This window comes from Pinus tabuliformis, chromosome 6, assembly GCF_031772625.1.
Source record: "Pinus tabuliformis cultivar Carrire ecotype Pingquan chromosome 6, CPIR1, whole genome shotgun sequence".
Taxonomy (NCBI): domain Eukaryota; kingdom Viridiplantae; phylum Streptophyta; class Pinopsida; order Pinales; family Pinaceae; genus Pinus; species Pinus tabuliformis.
This window is the reverse complement of record NC_142292.1, coordinates 1,173,672,593-1,173,692,830: the sequence shown is the minus strand read 5'-3', so window position 1 is coordinate 1,173,692,830 and position 20,238 is coordinate 1,173,672,593.

Sequence of the window (20,238 nt, the reverse complement as noted above, 5' to 3'; positions counted from 1 at the left end):
TTGTGTTTTAACCAGAAAAGAAAATGCTCAAGTGGAAAAAACAGTCAATCACTGAAATAGAGGATAGCTGAATTCGGTTTGTTTGTTTGTTTTGTTTTGTTTTGTTTTTTGTTTTTTGTTTTGTTTTTTTTGTTTTGTTTTTTATGTTTTGTTTTTTTGTTTTGTTTTGTTTTTTTTTTTTTTAACCCAAGAAGGAATTTCCCGTGTGCTTCCTTACAACATCAAATGGCAATAATTCCCCTGTTTTAAACTGCTGTCACCCTGAATTTGACTGTCTGTTTATGAAAAGATTTTTTTTTTTACAGAACAGAGCATAAGGACATAGGTTCTTTTCTCAGCACATAGATAGATATGCAAATTCGGTTTTTTTTTTCACACACACACAGGCTGGCCTCTACTGCTACATGTATCTTCCTTACAGGAGAAATTGAAAAATGATGAGGAGATTTCAGATGCAGAGAAAGAAAGAAACTATGTAGACTCAGTGAAATATGCAGGCAGACTTTCACTTTTTCAATGTGCAGGCAGACTTTTACTCTCTTTGTCAATCTAATGTTGTGTTCAATTCACCACCTTACTTCAAACAAATCATGCACATAGAAGTTTTCCTGAGCCTACCTCGTTTTGAGCTTGAAATTCGATGAAAATCCCGAGTTTTCTTTCTGCAGGGTTGTTCTCTGCCTTTCCTGTAGAAGCCTTCCTGTAGAAGTCACCTGACTCCTGTAGAATGAAACTGTGCTTCCTGTAGAGCCCGATAGGCGGGAGATTTTCAAAAAAACAGGAAAAAAATTGGCAGAGGATGACTAGTTAGCTTCTCTGGAAGTGGTAGATGTGTACTCCAGTCGAGAATGTCATGAGTGAAGAATGAACAAAGAGTGGTGAATGTTTCAACTGAGCTGTATTTTAACTGCGGGCATGATTCGTGGTGAGGAGATGAGGTGGCCAGACTGGACCGTTGATCCTACGTTATGGTCATAATGTTTCTGCATGCTGTCTGACCGCCATCACCTCCCTTACTCTCATTATCCACTGCCACCACTACAAGTCTCGAATATCTCTTCCTGAATGGACATACCACACGTGCTGGCTGCGTATCTAATCAGCAGTTTTGAATTCGACGGGGCTCATTTGAATTCCACGAGGATGTGTCACTGAACTAAGGTGGCCAGTTAACTGGTCACTGATTCCATTCAATCCGAACCATTCCCATAATCACGCAGCCTTGAAATATGATTCATGTAATTGAGGAATAGGTTTAGGCACTTACTTGTGCAGTCGCAACCGTGTTATGCATATTTCGGATTTTGGAACCCATTTCTTCGTTGCTGTTGCTACTTGCACTCTACATGCTCGGCCTTGGGTTGTTGCTGATGTTCACATGTTCAAATAGAGCTCCATGCATGTTTCATAAGCCATGCTTTGCTGTCCCTATCTCTGGAGTATGTTTTTCAGAGGGATCAGCTGCTACAGGAATCCTATAGGATTTCTTGTAGCTGCTTCTCCTTCTGAAATTCAAGCTGAAATGAGTAGGGCTACAACTGCTAATGAGGGTCTTGGCTGACAAGGAATCACAGATGGAGGGTATCAGGTATGGTGAGTGAAAAGGCTGCTGCTTTGATTTGTCATTAAATTTTTTTGTTTGCAGCATGAAAAAAGGATTTTTGTGTGTGACTGTGCAGGGACATAAAAACGATTGTAATGAAGGTGTAAAGAGGTGGAAAAGGTGACATAGGGTGATGGATGGAGGCAGGGAGGTTCATAGGCCTCATAGATAGATTTCAAACCCTCAGGTCCTCTTTTGAGATCAATTTTGGCTTGTTTGTAGTTTCTACAGGATCCTCCCGTAGAAGACACAGAGCTTCCTATAGGATGTGAAATTTCGGACCAAATGAGACCAGATCTTGGGAAAGGGTAATGGTCATGGAGGAATGGATTGTGAGGGATGCATGCAGCCTGGTCATGTCCTTTGTCTTTGTCTTGTGTGATCCTCCTAAAACCTGTAATGACCTTCCTACAACCTGCAATTTATTCAATAGAAATTAGGTTTATTTTTTCTCTTTTTTTTTTTTTTTTTAGTCTGAGATAGATGGGGCGCCTCCAAGAGGTTTTCACCCTCACTGTCTGCCATGGGCACCTCCAGGAGGTTTTCACCCAAGGATCTTTTATTCCTTTTTTTTCTTTTGTTTTTTCTCTTTTTTGTTTGTTTCTTTTTTTTTTCATGGTGTAGGTGGAGTGGAGACAGGGACCTGCTCCACTACCAATACTGATTTACCAAGAGTCTCAAGGAACTCCTGCTTGGAAAGGGGCTTCCTGTAGATCTTCAATTTATGCCCATTGACGAGCATGGGGATGGCTTCTTCATCAATGGTCCAAATAAGGACTGAACCATTGTCATTGCATGTTTCCACTGTATATGGTCCCAACCATATTGTCCTCAGCTTGCCCTTGAAATCCTTGTACCTTGAATCATTTAGCAGCGCCCAATCTCGCTAAAATTGCTTTTCTTTGAGGTGATGGTCATGCCATATCTTTCTTTGAAGTTGGACTACCTCTGAATGGAGAAGGGCCTGCATTCTCTGTTCATCTAATCCATTCAGCTGAAGCAATATTTCCTGTTGTGCATGGCTGAGATCTAGGTACAGCTGAGCTGCCAACCTCAAGGTGTTATATTCAAATTCTATGGACAACAAAGCCTTCTTCCTGTAGACCAGCTCATACGGTGTAAAACCTGTTGTAGTTTTCCAAGTAGTGTTATAGGCCCATGTGGCCTAAACCAAGCGATTTGCCCAATATTTTCTGCTGCTGCTCACTACTTTAGTCAAAATCCCTTCCAAAGCCCTATTAGTAACTTCCACCTGTCCATTTTCTTGCGGATGATAAGGGGTGGAAGTTCTGTGCTTAATCTTGTGATGAGTGAGCAGGTCTTCAATCAGGTTAGAGGTAAACTAACTTCCTTGATCTATGACTAATTCTCTTGGGTAGCAAAACTTGTAGAATATATTTTCCCTCAAGAACTCAGCTACTTTTTCTTCTGTTGCTACTTTGATTTCCTTTGTTTCCGCCCACTTTTTCAGGTAATCCGTGCACACAATGATGTATGACTTCTATTTTGAAGGAGGGTTGATAGGACCCACAAAGTCCATGCCCCACTTCTCAAATGGCTCGAAAGTCACTTGAGGTTGCAAGGGAATCTCATCCTTTGGAGTAGATTTCCCCATCCTTTGACATCTATCACATTGGCTGATGTATTTCCTGATATCTTGATGAAGAGTGGGCCAATAGTACCTTGCCTGTAGAATTTTGAAGGTGGTTCTCTTTGCTGCAAAGTGGCCTCCACAGGGCCCATCATGATAGGTTAGGAGGATGTCAAAAACTTCCTCCTCCCTAAAAAATCACCTCAAAATTTGATCTGGGCTAAGTTTAAAAAGGTTGCCCCCAATCCAAGTGAATGGGGCACTTTTCCTCACGATCTTGCTCTTCTCTTTTGAGGACAGATATGGCAGAAAATGTGCTGAAACCAAATAATTTGCTATATCAGCAAACCATGGAGAGAGTACTAAAATAGAAAAAGGTGTTCATCTGGCATTTGATCATCCACCATCCCTTCTTCACCTGCAGGTAAATCTAGTCTAGACAGAAAATCAGAAACAACATTTTCCTTACTTGGCTTGTCAACAATGGTCAAATCAAATTGCTGCAATAAAAGTAACCATCTAATGATATGAGCGTTTACATCAGGTTTATTCATCAAATACCTAATTGCAACATGATCAGTATGCACGAATGTTTGATAGCAAGTGATGTAGTGTCTGAACTTGTTTAGAGAATGGACTACAGCCAGGAGCTCTTTCTCAGTTACAGTATAGTTTAACTCTGCCTTGGACAAGTTTTTACTAACAAAATATATAGCATATGGTAGCTTCTCTTCAACTTGTCCTATGGTTGCTCCTATGGCTTTGTTCGAGGCATCTGTGTGAATGTGGAATGGTAGGGCCTAGTTTGGACCTCTCAAGATTGGGGCAGTTATCAGCGTACCTTTCAAAGCATCCAGAGCCTCTTGACAGTTGTCAGTCCATATGAACTCAACCTCTTTTCCCAAAAGACCAAACAATGGAGAGTCTAGCTTACTGAAATCTTTAATGAATCTTCTATAATATCTTGCTAAGCCTAGAAAAATCTAAACATCTCTTACTTTTTGAGGAGGAGGGACCCTTTGGATGATAGCATTATTGTTGGGATCCACCTGCAAATCTTGCTGAGAAATTGTATGACCTAGCACGGTCCCTTCAGTCATTAGGAATTCACATTTATCAGGACTGAGGGACAGGTTCATTTCAATACACGTGGCTAAAACTTTCCTCAGGTTAGTCAGAGCTTCTTGGAAGTTAGAACCATAAGGGGTAAAGTTATCCATATAGATTTCCACTGAATTATGAACCAACTCAGCGAATATACTCAGTACTGCTCTCTGGAATGTGGTAGAAGCATTGCACAACCCAAAGGGAAGGACCTAGTAGGCAAAGGTACCCCATGGACAAGTGAAAGTGGTCTTATATTAGTCTTTCGGGCTAATTTGGATCTGATTGTACCTGCTAAACCCATCTAGGAAGGAAAAGAAATTCTTCCCTGCCAGGCCATCCAACACTTGATCTATGAAAGGCAAAGGGAAATGGTCCTTCTTGGTGGCTTTGTTAAGTTCTGGATTACTGCCACCAAAGAAGAGAGAAGGGTGACTCAGTGATGTGGTGGGGGTGTTGGGTAAGAATTTTCCTGAATTGTCTCTGTTCCTACAAGGCATGAAAGGAAATATCTTTTTTGGGTGATTTTTGTTTTTCTTCTTGTACCTGCAAAAACTGAAATAGATTGAACTGCAACTAACTAAAATCTAACTTGCTGAAATGAAAGAAGGAAAGGACTAATATATTTTGCTGAAATGAAATTGCAAAATTGAAATGAAAGCAGGAAAGGACTAATCTATCTTGTTGAAATGAAATTGTTGAATTGAAATGAAAGCAGGAAAGGACTAATCTATCTTGCTGAAATGAAATTATTGAATTGAAATGAAAGCAGGAAATACTAATCTACACTTGCTGAAATGAAATTTCGGAATTGAAATCAACGCAAGAAATGGTCTAATATACTTTTATAGAATTGAAATTTCAGAATTGAAATGAAACAACCACTCTACTCTTGCTGAAATAAACTACTTAGCAGAAGGTTGTAGTAGAAAATAGAAGAAAAACAGTAATCACAAAATACTCTGACACTTCCCCAGCAATGGCGCCAAAAAGATGGTGAGCTCTAGTATTGCAACAATGACGCTGAAACTCCTGGGACTCCCTACTTTACTTTTATCAACCCGGTAGTTCGTAACAAACTTGGAGGCGACGATGCTATATGCACAAGTACTAGCTCTTATTGTAGGCTGTCACTTGATCAACTGGCACAAGTTCGCTAGGAGCTTAAGCCAAATTATATGAGTTCTTAGAAGAATCTTTTAACTATGATGGACAAAAGCTAACTCAAAAGAGGCTAGTCTACTTGCAGAAAGAAGATGAAAGCTAAAAGGAAACGCAAACCCTAGCAAACCCTAGCTTTATCGACTAACCCTACTCGTGCAAGAAAAGAGATGTAAGCTATTGAAATGGATGCCATTGACTATTGAAAAGTTAAAATACATGTGTTTAAGCTACTTCCGAAGAAAAACATGAAAATATCATCTTTTGGTATTTTTGAGCAATTTTATGCAGAATTATTATGCATGTAATTTAACTATTTTTGATTGTGTAGAGGTTTGTTGGTGAAGGGAAATGGAGTGGGCATTTGCAGGAGGTTGGGAAGGTGTTAAGAGAACCTAAGGGGTCCCTAGCAGCCTTTTGGAGATTTCCACTGCGCTCAGATCTTGAAAAATCACTCGTGTGAACTTTTACAGGAGGTTGCAGGGGATCTACAGGAAATTCTACAGGAATAGGCCGAAAGTGGTTTTTAGAGGGTTTATGGTGGAAAAACGGTGGGAAAGTGGAAATGAAGGATGGATAGGGATGTTAAGGGTTCTAGGACCTGGTAAATGAAGCTCAGGAGTGATGAATATGGGTGGAATTGTTCAAAGATGAAGGAAGTAATGTTGCACAAAAATGTAGAGATTAGGGCAAGTTGGGAAAGTGTGGCGAATGAGGGAAATAAATCTTGAGCGAGGGAATGGAGCAGGTTGTATGATGGAGGAAGGATAGGCTGGAGTGTCTTACAAGTATTCTGCACATTACTTTCCAAAGTTGATCCAAGAAAAGACTAAAAAAACAAATATTTATCTATTTTGACCTAATTCTGACCTAGAAACAAGAAACGTGATGAACAGAAGTTTATAGACAAGAAATTAGGCAAGAAAGTTATGGAAACTAAGTAAGAATAGGTCTAAGCATGAAAACACAACTGATATCAACTTTTCCAACTCAAAATCTAACACTAGCAATTGCATTGGAAGGCAAAAACAATGTTTTTGTGGCAGCAAGTGTGCCTTGGTCTGAATTCATGGTCCCAAGGAGGGAGAAAGGAGATCAATGATTGCTTGGTAGCCTTTTTGTGGATATTTTTTGTTATCAAACTATAAAATCAACCTGGAGCATGAACAACTATTTTAATCATAAAAAACAACCTAAATAACAAAGCAAGATTTAACCTATATAACAGAAATTATTCTATGAATGCAAGAAAAACACATAAAAATACACAAAGGAGGTATTGGGCACTTGGGTTGGGCCCAATCCCAAGAGATACAACCTCCTAAGAAAGATCAGAGCTGGTGCAAAGCTGGATTCATATTCATTGATAAAAAAATAATAGTTACATCCCAAAAACTATCAACAAGAAGAAGCTCGAAAATGTGCTGACATAGGGCTGCACTAAAGTGAGAAAATAGACTAAAAAATGACTAAAATACTAAGGCTTGAAGCCTTCCTACTTATGCAAACGAGGACTCCCAACAATCTTCCTTAAATTGAGGAGTTTGGCTGCCCAAAACTACAGTTAATCAGCCACTTCACTAGACCTGCTCGACTGCCCCTTGAAATCATCTCTGGTGGGCTGTTGAACTCCGAGCTGATGGTGGAGAACTCGAGGAAGGGGTAATTAAGTGCAAGAGACACCCTTCCTATAAATCATTAGCCTTGTTTCTTCGTATTTGGCTGCCAATCTGCTCATAAATGCCTGATCTTGGTCCAAAAATGTCCAAAAATCTACAATAAGCACGTATTAGACTTTGCAGTAAAGTGACTATTCCCATTCACTCAATTAACTTAAATATATTCAAAAGCATGCATAAAACTATGGATAATGGTGGATTAAATGAGAATAATAGGCAAAATGAGCCCATATCGTTACCCATTTTCGGGGCTCATCACTATGCTTGGCAAAAATGCTATATCAACATGAAAAAAATGCTACTATCTAAGTTATAGAAGTAAGAAGCATAAAACATCACTAATGTGCAAGTAATGAGACTGAACTAAATCTGTTTTTGCTTTTTTGTCTTTTTATGCAAAATCAAGTATGCAAACTAATTGCTTCTATTGATGTGGCAGGTGAATTAAGGATGTTTGAGGATGTATGGAAGGGTTATGAGATGGTTGGATGGTGTGGAGGACCCCTGGGAGGTTTTTGGTGACTTCCTAGAGGTTTTCCATCAATTCGGCCTCAAAACAGGCCATTTTAGGAAAACCTACAGGATGTACTAGAAACCTACAGGATCCCCTGTAAACCTACAGGATACAACCGAGAGCAAAATGTGAGGTGTTGGAGGTGATGGAAGGCATAGGAAAGGTGTGTGATGGGTGGAATGGAGTGGGAGAAGGTCTAGGATCACTCAGAAGTCAACATCCAAGATAGTAGATGGCTGGATTCGCTCAATGTTCTTGGAAGAATTTCTATGAAAAATGATGAAAAAATAGTGAAGGTGATGGTGAAAGCAAGGGATGGCTAAGGTGGATGGAGTGGAAGGTGGTTAATGGCTATGAAGTCTTAGTCTCCTCCTAAAGCACCTGCTCTGCATAAAACATGTATATCTTCCAAAAAGCTATGTAAACAAGAAACCTTTTCATAAACTAGAAAAGCACAATTAATGAATTAACTTCCTACACTATGCATGAGGAAATTTGCTGAAAGGAATGAAAGCATGGATGAGATATACTGTAGAAATGGAGATGAAAAAGATGACAATGGAAATCCACCTTGCAAAACTAACCAAATACTAATTTAAAGACATCAAACTCCAAAGCTCATAAAAGAACTAGAAATCTGTGTTTTTGGGGCTGCTTAAGGGTCCCTTTCTCAAGTCATGATCCCAGAGGGAGGAAGTGAGGCTGAGACACCTGCTGTCAACCTTATGGTGATCCTTTTTTCCCTACTAACCTGCTACTGAAGTAAGGCACAAATGGAAGAAACTAATAAACAACCAATCTAATCTACACTACTTGTAATGAAAATGCATCTAAAAATCAAATTAACAATGAAGCTATGAAACTACACTAAAAATACATATACAAGAAAGAGGAGCATTAGCTGCTAGGGCTGGGCTCTCACCCAAGAGCTTCAGCCCTCTGAGTTAACTCAGTGTTGGCTCAAAACAAAACTCATTCTTATTACCAAAACAACAAATTACATCAATAGAACTTTCACAAGTATTGCAGCTTGAAAATAGCTTAGAATTTTACAATAAAAATCCAAATCCTACTGAGGTTCTAGGCCTCTCTAGTTATACAACTGAAGTCCCCAACTACTTCCTTAAAATTAGGGAGGCTCAGCTCCCAAACTCGAGATCAACTGGTGCTTTGTCTCTCACTTGCTTAACTGCCTTCTAATCCTCATGATTTGGTTGTTTTCACTCCAAGCTGATGTGATGAAAAGAGGAATATTCGAATGGAGGAGTAGTAAATGAGGAGGATTTACCTCCAACAATCCCTCTCCCTTGTCCCATTCGTGTTTTGACCTTAGTCTTTGCCAAAATTCCTTGATTTTCTCCTTTAATCCTGCATTCAATGTATATTAGTCCACTAAGCATAATATCCAACTCTAACTCACCTCATAAACAAAATATAATAAAAAACGTGTAATAAGTTATGATAAAAGTTGGTTTTACTAAGATAGGAGGTGAATTAAGGCCCATATAATTACCCAATGATGAGGCTCATCATCACCCCCCTACTGAAAGTGTTCCTCATCCTTTGAGCAACTTAATCAATATCCATATCCTTCATGATTCTAGTGGCCTCTCTGACATCCCATGCCTATGTTGTGGTCTCCTCCTCTTGTTCATAGAAGCCTTCTTTCTTTTCTACCTCCTCCCACTGCCTCTTTTCTTCTTCTTCCTTTCTCCCTTCTAGCATCCCTAAGAGTAGTGGTGGACTGAGTTTTAGGAAAATCCTATTGACTTTCAACCTTTGCATAGATTGCTTATACATGGGTATCTTGTTTAGTGCCTCTCTCAATGTTTGAGGAGAGTGATAATTGTTGAAAAGTGTGCAACAAGAAATGCTTGTTGAGAATGCAACAAGATGATGGAGTTTAGTGAAAAGAGTCGCCTTCACTAGGTGGGCCCGCAGGCAAATTATGGCGCAAGTTCTATTTTTGATCACAGTGTGGATGATCATAGTGTGGGTGATAATAGTATGAGTGATCACAATGTGGGTGACCACAGTGTGGGTGACCACAGTGTGAGTGATCATAGTGTGAGTGATCAAAGTCTATTTTTAGACTGGCTGTCAAAAATAGAAAAGTCAAATATTATTGTCTCATAATAATATGTGGACTATAAACTTGATCTTATTCTCTTGGAGCACTTCAGGATGAGCTACGGATGTGGTACATGCAGATCCCAGAGGGAAATACGTGGTTACCTATGGGATGACTAATATTTGCATGCAGGACTTCAGTTAGAACTCAAGTGAGTTGAGTTTGGTGGACTGGAGGTGCAGTTGATGGAGTTGTGTTCAGTTTAGCTTTGTTAAACTGGTTGTATTTAGTCTAACTGGAAAATAGACTAGAGATGAGTTGGGTGAATTAGTTATTAATTAATTCACAAGTTATTAAATCATAATGCAACTATAGAATACATCAGTTAACTTAGTTGCATGTCAGTGCATGTTCAGTTCAGCAGGGACAAGTGTTAGAGGATCAAATTGCTATCAGTTGTGACTATAGCTGTGCATGATGATTTGCACAATCAGAGGGATTGAGTATGTCAATGAATTGGCCAATATCAAGAATTGTAGCTTGTTCTCACGTCCAACAGAGTTTGAGTGATTATTTTCAGGTCAAATATGAGTTTGGTAAACCATTCTCATTAGTTCTTGAGCAGGTATTGAGCTGTGGAGGCAGGCAAGCAGCGGGGGAGATTTGGAGATCAGATCTGAGCTGTATTGTGTGTAGCATGAGGAGATAGTACTGAGTACTTGGAATGAGTATTGTACTATGTATTGTTACATGATTCAATCAATATAATATATAGATAGTGTGGGGTTTTTAGTGAGATGCTTTCCCCGGGATACATACTGTGTTTATGAGTTTGATTGATGCTTCTATGTGTGCTTGTGAATGTTTCTGCTCCTGTAAATTGATGATCAACGTAGAGGAGATTATGTATTATACATGTTCCACTTATAATTGTATGATCATGATAATCTCTGTGAATATGTGTTAAATTATTCAAAATTTCTCCATGGTATCAGAGCAGCTTGATTTGTAGAAGATATTTCTATAGGATATCAAAGCGAGTATTGATCATCAGATATATTATTCAAGAAGTGTTTACATTTTATTTCTTTAGGCAGAGTCTGTAATCGGGCCAGGTAGCCTCTAGATTCATCCTTCTTTTGGAAGGTGAGATATCCGGTGAATTCCTAGACAGTCAATCTCTGTAAAAGAAATACTTTGTTCTCATGAATTGTAGATCGGAAGCAGTTGAGTTTTGTGCTGGTGGAATTCGAATTTAATTCCAAAGCAAGAGATAAAAACTCAGAAACATTAAGTGTGAGAATGGAGACAGTATGCCCCAGTATCTCACGAAGTTCACCCAATGCCAGGATGAGCTGGGAAGTGTGGGGGTGATTTTCGGATGAGGATGGTGAGTCTAGCACTCCTTGACCTTCCTAAGAGTTGGCATAGCTACCAGGACTCGGTGAATGGAAGGGAGAAATTGCCAAATTGGGAACGAATATGGTCGGATTTGATGCAGGAGGAGATTAGACGGAGCACTAGAGATGGTTCTTCATCCATGCAGGATGAGGAGAACTGTGCATTATCGGTTAAGGCGAAGAAGAGGAAGGGGAAGGTTTCTCTTTCTGCATCTAGTTCTTCCAGTGATGGGAAGAAGGTTGACAAGTCGAAGGTGAGATGCTTTCATTGTCATGAGATTGGTTCATGGGTCAGGAACCTGTATGCTCTTGAGGTTCAAGATGCATGCGAAGCCTTGAGCAGCGAGGCAACTGATGGAGACTTGGTGGTCGAGAGGGAGCGTATATTACCTCTCAACATACAGAGCCAGACGAAGTCTCCGACGATTGTGGAGGAGCCATGATTGGTGCAGCAGCTTCAGGAGGTTGTGGAGCAGCCACAACAAGGGAAGCTGAGAGGAGATCGAGTAGAGACATCTACTCATGCAGAGACCTCCAGTAGGGGGAAACTTCGAGCCAGGTGGGCTGAGGGATCGCATGCAGCCATACCTCAAGGTAGGAGGTGGGGTGATGTGGATTGATTGTCCCAAGGAGGAGGGGCAGGATCCTTGAGGTACCCAACCTCTTGGATGAGACCTTGCTACGGGAGCCCCAATGAGTAGTAGCAGGAACTGATTGATTGGGTAGAGACAGATGCGGATGGAGCGACAGTGCAGGGAATCCCAGGACAACGCATAGCTAGCAGGCTGCAGCAATGCGAGAGGCACAAGTGTTTTTCACAGTGCTAGGTGGCACAGAGAGGTGTGCAATGGTGCGAGATGCATGGAGATGTTGCAGTAGCGCAGATGTCAGAGAGGGATCACTTGTCAACAGCAGGTAGAGCTTCAGCATCAGAGGATGTTTCTAGCCCAACAGGGAGGTTCGGTGGGAGGTGCAGTGCAGATGCAATGCTGGGAGATAGACCTAGCAGCAGCACGGATGCAGTCAGAGATCAAAGTGACAGATACTAGAATAGTTAGATACTGAAGAGCACAGAGATGTAGAGTCTTCAGTCGATAGAGGCAATAGCAATCAGAGACTTTGATGACAGAGCAAGTGGACTAGCCAGATGTGTTGCATGGAGAACATTCCAGAGTTTCAGGATCAGGTTTGAGAGGAAGCCTTTCTTGTTGAGAGGGAGTGTTGAAAAGTGTGCAACAAGAAATACTTGTTGAGAATGCAACAAGATGATGGAGCTTAGTGAAAAGAGTCACCTTCACTAGGTGGGCCCGCAGGCAAATTATGGCGCAAGTTCTATTTTTGATCACAGTGTGGATGATCACAGTGTGGATGATCACAGTGTGGGTGATCACAGTATGAGTGATCATAGTGTGGGTGACCACAGTGTGGGTGACCACAGTGTGAGTGATCACAGTGTGAGTGATCAAAGTCTATTTTTAGACTGGCTGTCAAAAATAGAAAAGTCAAATATTATTGTCTCATAATAATATTTGGACTATAAACTTGATCTTATTCTCTTGGAGCACTTCAGGATGAGCTACGGATGTGGTACATGCAGATCCCAGAGGGAAATACGTGGTTACCTATGGGATGACTAATATTTGCAAGCAGGACTTCAGTTAGAACTCAAGTGAGTTGAGTTTAGTGGACTGGAGGTGTAGTTGATGGAGTTGTGTTCAGTTTAGCTTTGTTAAACTGGTTGTATTTAGTCTAACTAGCAAATAGACTAGAGATGAGTTGGGTGAATTAGTTATTAATTAATTAACAAGTTATTAACTCATAATGCAACTATAGAATACATCAGTTAACTCAGTTACATGTCAGTGCATGTTCAGTTCAACAGGGACAGGTGTTAGAGGATCAGATTGCTATCAGTTGTGACTATAGTTGTGCATGATGATTTGCACAATCAGAGGGATTGAGTATGCCAATGAATTGGCCAATATCAAGAATTGTAGCTTGTGCTCACGTCCAACAGAGTGTGAGTGATTATTTGCAGGTCAAATACGAGTTTGGTAAACCATTCTCATCAGTTCTTGAGTAGGTATTGAGCTGTGGAGGCAGGCAAGCAGCGGGGGAGATTTGGAGATCAGATCTGAGTTTTATTGTGTGTAGCATGAGGAGATAGTACTGAGTATTTGGGATGAGTATTGTACTATGTATTGTTACATGATTCAATCAATATAATATACAGATAGTGTGGGGTTTTTAGCGAGATGCTTTCCCCGGGATACATACTGTGTTTATGAGTTTGATTGATGCTTCTATGTGTGCCTGTGAATGTTTCTGCTTCTGTAAATTGATGATCAACGTAGAGGAGATTATGTATTATACATGTTCCTCTTATAATTGTATGATCAGGATAATCTCTGTGAATATGTGTTAAATTATTCAAAATTTCTACAATAATCTCTTATCTTTAAGTTGTATGGTAGTGTGTTCCATCTCCTCAGGCAAACATGTATGCTATCATCTCCTAACAACCTGAACATGTCGTCAAAATGTGAAATTGCTTGCTCTTGGGCAGCAAGATATTTAGGTGCAAGTTGAGGATCATTTGCAATCAAATTATGGGTATTGATGAGGGCCATGGGATTTGATTGTTCAGCTCTGATCACAAGAGGTTTAGTTTTCTCTCTTGCCAATATCCTTTTCATCTCTGCAGCCCTTGACTCCTCATGGTTCATCCATGATGCCAAATCCATAAATTGTAAATCTCTTAGCTTGGCATTAGGGTTCCATACATTCATGTATGTTAGGGCCATGTTGTGCAAATAAAACTCAGTCATCTTGGCCCTATCTTCTAGTGTGCTATGATCACAAAGATCAATGAACTGCTTGTAGTCCTGAAATGGCATGGTGCCTCTCTATGCTAGGGTCTTGATCTGGAACTGCAACCACTATTGTTTGAGGTATAGGGCATAGGATTTAGCTGGCATCCTACACTGGATTACTTCCAAAGAGAGACTGGCCATGCATGCCAATTGATTCTCTCTTTCCTGCATCTTTCCTCTCAACCATGCATTTTTTTTCTCTATTTGATTTCTCATTATGGCCTCTTTGTCTCTCAAGCCACTTAGCTCTTTGCCCATCTCCTTGAGTTTCTCCTACATGTGCCCAATCTCTTCCACCCCCTTTGATTTGGCGATCTGCATCCATTGGTGAGTTCTGGCCCTCCCCTTCTCAAGCTCGAAGAACAATGGGATAACAAATTTTTGAGGTATGACCTTGCCTCCTCAATAAACCTGTAGTAGGATTCCGAGTTAGGTTGGGGGCTGGGTTCTTTTGTCTCTGGGTCCTCTTCTTTAGTTTCTTGTTGCTTCCCTACCTCCCTTTCCAATTTTTGTGCCTCTTGTAGGTTCAACAGAGTATCCTGTAGGACTTCTTCTACTTCCTGTAGATTTTGTTGTGTATCCTGTAGGATTCCTATGCATGATCCTGTAGGAATTCCTATGCAATCCTGTAGGAATTAATATGCAGTAAAACGATGGAGTTTGCATTTGGTAGGTTGCCTGGGTATGAGAGCGACCTATAAGAGTGAGCTTCAAGGAAGTGAATGCATGAATGCATGAGGATGATGATTACTTCCTCTTATGGTTATTCAGGGTGAGGTTGTGTGCTGGCAACAAAGGTATGTTTCCATTTTTGGACCGTTGGTCCCCACTACCACCTCATCATCCCCCACTCCTCGTAATTAGCTCCCACCTTATGCATCCATAGTTTTAATCACTTTGTCCTTCTCCCTCTCTGTCTTTGAGTTGATTGTTGCCACGTGTGAGAGGACACCCTATTGTGTATGTGTTGACTGAACGAAGGTGGCCAAGTTAACTGGCGACCTTTTTTCTTATAAACCAACTTACTCGTAACCCTTACTTTTTTTAGACTACATGATGCATATGAGAGAGCGAGTTGGATACTTACCTGTGGTTCTAATCCTTTGCTGCAGTTGTCGAAGACCAGAGGTGTTGCGGTGTGTATTGGCTGCATGATATTATTTTTCCTCCTCTTGTTGTTTCCTAATGAATCCTTTGTTTGTGCAAGTACCTGTAATTGAAGATGGTGGTGATGTTGTTGCTTTGGAGCTCCTGGATCATCATGCTGGAGGCTTGCTGTTGTTATGATTGGTATTCTGTGGGATAGGCTGCTACAGGATTTCCTATAGCTACTTCTCCCTCAGAACTCTTAATCATAGTTTCTGCTGGGATTGTGAGGATGGTGACATGGATGGAGAGAAAGAATAGGAGTGTGGAGAACAAGGAATACACAGGTGATGCTCTCTATTCCTCCCTGTTTCCCTTCTTTATGAAGACTGAAAAAAATACTCTTGAAACTTATTTTGTTTTTAATGGTGAGTGCAGGGGTGATGATGGTGGATAAGGTATGGTGATTGAATGATGAAGGGGGTGAATTTTATTGGCATAGAAAGTCATTCATTTTCCTTAGGACTGCCTCCTATATGATTTCTGGGTGACTGTAATTCCTACAGGATCAACCTATAGGTTTTCAGGGGATCCTGTAGAAAACACAGTCCCTTTGTAATATAAAGCAACAGAGTGGAAAAAAAATGACAGAAATGATGGAGGAATGACTAGTAATGAGTGGAAAAATAAAGATGTGAGTGAAAGGGGTCTCTTTGTGATCCTCCTTTTCTCCTTGACCGTCCTTCTTGCTGACCAGCAAATGGAAATTTCATGTTTTTAATTTTTTTTTTTTTTTTGTTGAAAACAACTAGGTTGCCTCTGAGAGGTTTTCACCCTAGCTGTTTGCCCTGGGCGCCTCAAGAGAAGTTTTCACCCAGGGATCTTTCTCATTCTCTTTTTTCTCTCTCTCTCTTTTTGTTTTGACACCACTGGGCTGCCTCAAGAGGTTTTCAATCCAATGATGGGACTCAGGCACCTCATGGATGTTTTCACCTGAGTCCTTATTTTTTTTTTCTTTTTCTGAATGATTTGATGAGGAAGGAGATGTAACTTGCTCCAATATCATCACTATTTTATTGATATCATTAATGAACTCTTGTTTTGATAAAGGTATCATGTAAATTTTCAATCAGTGTCCATTAACAAGTAAAGGGATGGCCTCTTCATCTATGGTTTTGATCTGCACTAAACCATTATCATGGCATCTTTCTACAACATAAGGTCCTAGCCATCTTGTCCTTAAGTTGCCCTTGAAGTCTTTATACCTGGAATCATATAGCAATGCCCAATTGCCTTCTTCAAATTTCTTTTCCTTGATGTATTTATCATGCCAGATCTTCCTCTGAAGTTGAACTACCTCTGTATATAGGAGGGTCTGCATTCTCAATTCATCCAAACCATTCAACTAAAAAAATCTCTCTTTTTGTGCACTGCTGAGATCTAGATCTAGTTGGGCTGCCATCCTTAATGTGTTATACTCAAATTCAATGGAAAACAAGGCCATTTTACCATAGACCAGCTCATAGGGTGTGAATCCAGTGGTGGTCTTCCATGTGGTATTATAGGCCTAGGTGGCCTCATCTAGTGTTAAAATTGACAACTAGGGCCAAACTATGGGTCATCTTATTCATGGATGATAATATGTTTATTAGATTCCTCTTGTTGAGAGGTGCAGGATTGATCTAAATATCATCTGATTCCGATAAGTATTCATGGAGATATGAATTTATTTCGATTATGGAATTATTATCAAGCCGGCCTACAACTCATGTAGGCTCAGAAGCCCAACAGTCACATCTATTCAAACATCAAAAGTTGTGTATAAATATAAGAGGACTTTTCCTCATTTGCACTCACTCATCTCATCACATCTCTCTCTCTACTATGCAGAAAAGAGTCTCTTCTCTACTGCGCAGAAAAGGGTCTCTCTCTCTCACACATGTGAAGCCGGAAGCTACTGAAACTGAAGCTGCAACCGCAGATCCAAATTTTGACCAGTGTGGATCATGAAACCTCCTCTTTTTATCTATGTTGTAGGTTCATATGAACCTCCTCTGAAGGCTACAAATTTTGGTGGTGGAATCAAGTCAATCCGACGGACGGTTTGCGAGATATTGACTGCCCTAGTTTGAAGGAAGCTGCTGAAACTGAAGCTACAACTGTAGATCCAAAATTTTACCTACGTGGACCTGAAGATCTCCTCATCAAAACTACACTATAGGTTCATTTGAACCTCCTCTGAAGGCTGCAACTTTTGGTGGTGGAATCAAGCCAATCCGACGGACAGTTTGCGAGATATCGTCTGCCCCAGTTTTGATGATGAAGCCGCTAGTGCTGATGTTGCTGATCTAGGGTTTGATACTGCTGATATAAATCAGATTTATTGCACTATTTCTCTCTGCTGAATTATTGAAGATAAAAGAAGATTTTATCAAAGGCTTTCCCCACACATTGTGGGGTTTGTCTTTGGCTAGCTGCCACCTCTTGTGTCCCTTGTCTTAGCTTGTTTTCTATCGATCGTTAAATGTTATATCTACACTTTACTTTATGTACATGTGATTGCTAATCTGTGGAATATAATAAGAAAAAGAAGTAAACTGTTATAAGCATAGAACATACCATAACTTAACATGGTATTAGAGTTGAGGTGAATACAAATCCCGAGCAAGAGCAAGAGCAATCACCGAAGAGAAGATTGGCAAGGCTATCCTAAAAGAACTATGGGGTTCTCAACACTCTTTCCTGCCGAAGAAAAGCTCCGTGACAAAGCTAACTATCATGGATGAAAGATGTCTATAGATATAACCCTAGAATATCAAGGAGTGCTGGACCATGTAAGAGGCAATATTGTTGAGCCTCCATCAAATGCATTCGCCGTTTCCTAGAACAAATGGAAAAATGGAGAAGTCAAAACAAAGAAGATCATCTGGGACTCTATCGACAAGCACTTGGTGGCCTACATCTCTCAACTAGACACCTCCGACGAAATCTATGATAGACTGGTGAGTTTATTTAAAGTAAATGATGAAAATCAAGTTTTGTTTCTTAGAAATATGCTGAGGGAAATCAAGAAGGGTAAAGATGAGAGTATGTAAGCATACTTCTTAAGAATCACAGAGATCAAGAATGATCTCCTATCTATTGGGGAGGCTATTACTGGCAGGGAAATGGCACTCACGACTCTTGGAGGATGACCATTCAAATGGTATGTGTTCAGGACTACTCTTCTGAACAATCATGTAATTCCTGGTTTCAATGAATTAATGGATAGATGCATTTTAGAAGAAACAAGGGTAGAAGAGCAAGAAATGCCCTTGCCTAAAGGTCCTCCTGCTGCATTTTCTTCTCATGCTAAGAAAAGAAATAATTCCGAGTCTAAATTGAAGAGAAAGGCTGGACCTAAGGGTGGAAGAAAAGGACGATGTTACATTTTCAATAAAGGAGGCCACTATTGTTATAGACATTTTTGTGCCTTACAACTATAAGCATGAAATGTCCATAATCCAAGGGATCCAAAGTCCATAAACATGTTGTTCCTACCCCTAGAGGAACAAGGCTAACAAACCACAGCAATTCACAGAAGTTCTCCACCAGAAACTGCTCAAAAACAAGTCAATTCAGGATCAATTCAGAGGCTCCACTAGCTGTCTGCGTTGAAATGCAGAGGCTACACTGGCTAGTTGCATTACAATGCAGGTGGAAGCACTACCAGGGTGCGCTGAGCGGGAAATGACAAATGACAGGGTCCTTTGTGCGAGGTGTAAAGACTGTGGAAGCTTCCAGAATCTTCCTCCATGACACTTGCCTTGATGAGTTCGACTAAGTGATGAGTAAGAGGCTCTTAGTCTGCAAGTGGAAGCAAGAACTGACAGAGGGAGAGGACACTAGTCAGATCTCAAGCTGACTCATCCTCTCTCCAAACATCTATATATGGATCTCTCCTCCATGAGATCCAGGAGGCTGGAATTTTGTTATTGCAAAGAATTGCTGTTGGTTTGAGATTGGAATCATTGGGTGTTTAATGCTTTGAAGGGAGGTGAAGAAAGGATTTCATTCGCTGGGAGGTAGATGCTGGATTGGAACTCTCTTGGTTATATGTTCTCCTGAACCTTGTTATTTCATCAATAAAGCTATCTTGGTTTCTCCTATATACTGATGTGTCTTGATGTATGATTGCATTAGTATGTTTAGTTTATTTCTAATCCTGAACTAGTTATGAATATGAATCTATGTCTTTGTGTAGTGTTCCCTTCTTGTGATCTTGCAGGAACCTGTTGAAGCTGGGCGAGTGAGAAGGCAAGTAGCTGGGAACTCCAAAAGAGAAGAGAAACCGGATTGAGGGACAAACGGAAGACACCGGTTAGTCCATCCATCTCTCTTCATTCTTAATTCATAAAGGAAGAATACTAGAATAGCTGTTTCTGTTTGTTGCTAAGGCACTGTCACACCTTAGGTGGATAGGATCGTCCTGCATAGGCATTTTTCCCCACAACAAATTGGCGACCATACTGGGGACATCTGTTTAGTCATTTTATTTGTTTTTCTATCATTGTTTGTTTCATAGACTCAAGAGCAGCAATCGAACTGCATCTGCTATTTTCAGATGCAAAGTAGACAGCTGTTGCTTTGATCCAATCACTGGATTTGTCTATGATCTGAACAATGGACTCACAAATGATTTGATGATCCTTTGTGATAGATCTTAGCCCTCCTTAAAATCATCCCTTTGATTGTACCTTGCTTGTTGCTTTTATTTGGCCTGAAACCGTAGATTAATCAGCAAACCGTGACCCAGAACCTAGAGAAGAACTCTCGTTTCTACTCCAGCGCAGGCTCTGTGAAGAGACTCTGCATTTCAATGCAGTTCTCGTGAAGGCTACCTGCGTTGCAATTCAGTTTCTCTGTTATACAGGTGCACTGATCCAGCTTAGGCCTTGTGCAGCTGGGGTTCTCTGCTCTGTTTTGCCTTGTTTTGATCTCTGTTTTTTGCAGCCTGTAACCAGCATAGGTACCTGTCTGATAACCCTTTTTCTCTGCTTTAATTCTGCCTCCTTTTGTACAAAAAGACTGTGAGTGTTTTTATGTGTTTTTGGCGTCATTTACAGTTTTCCATTGCAAGAGTGAATAGTCATCCTGTAGCCCTTGATTCAGATCTG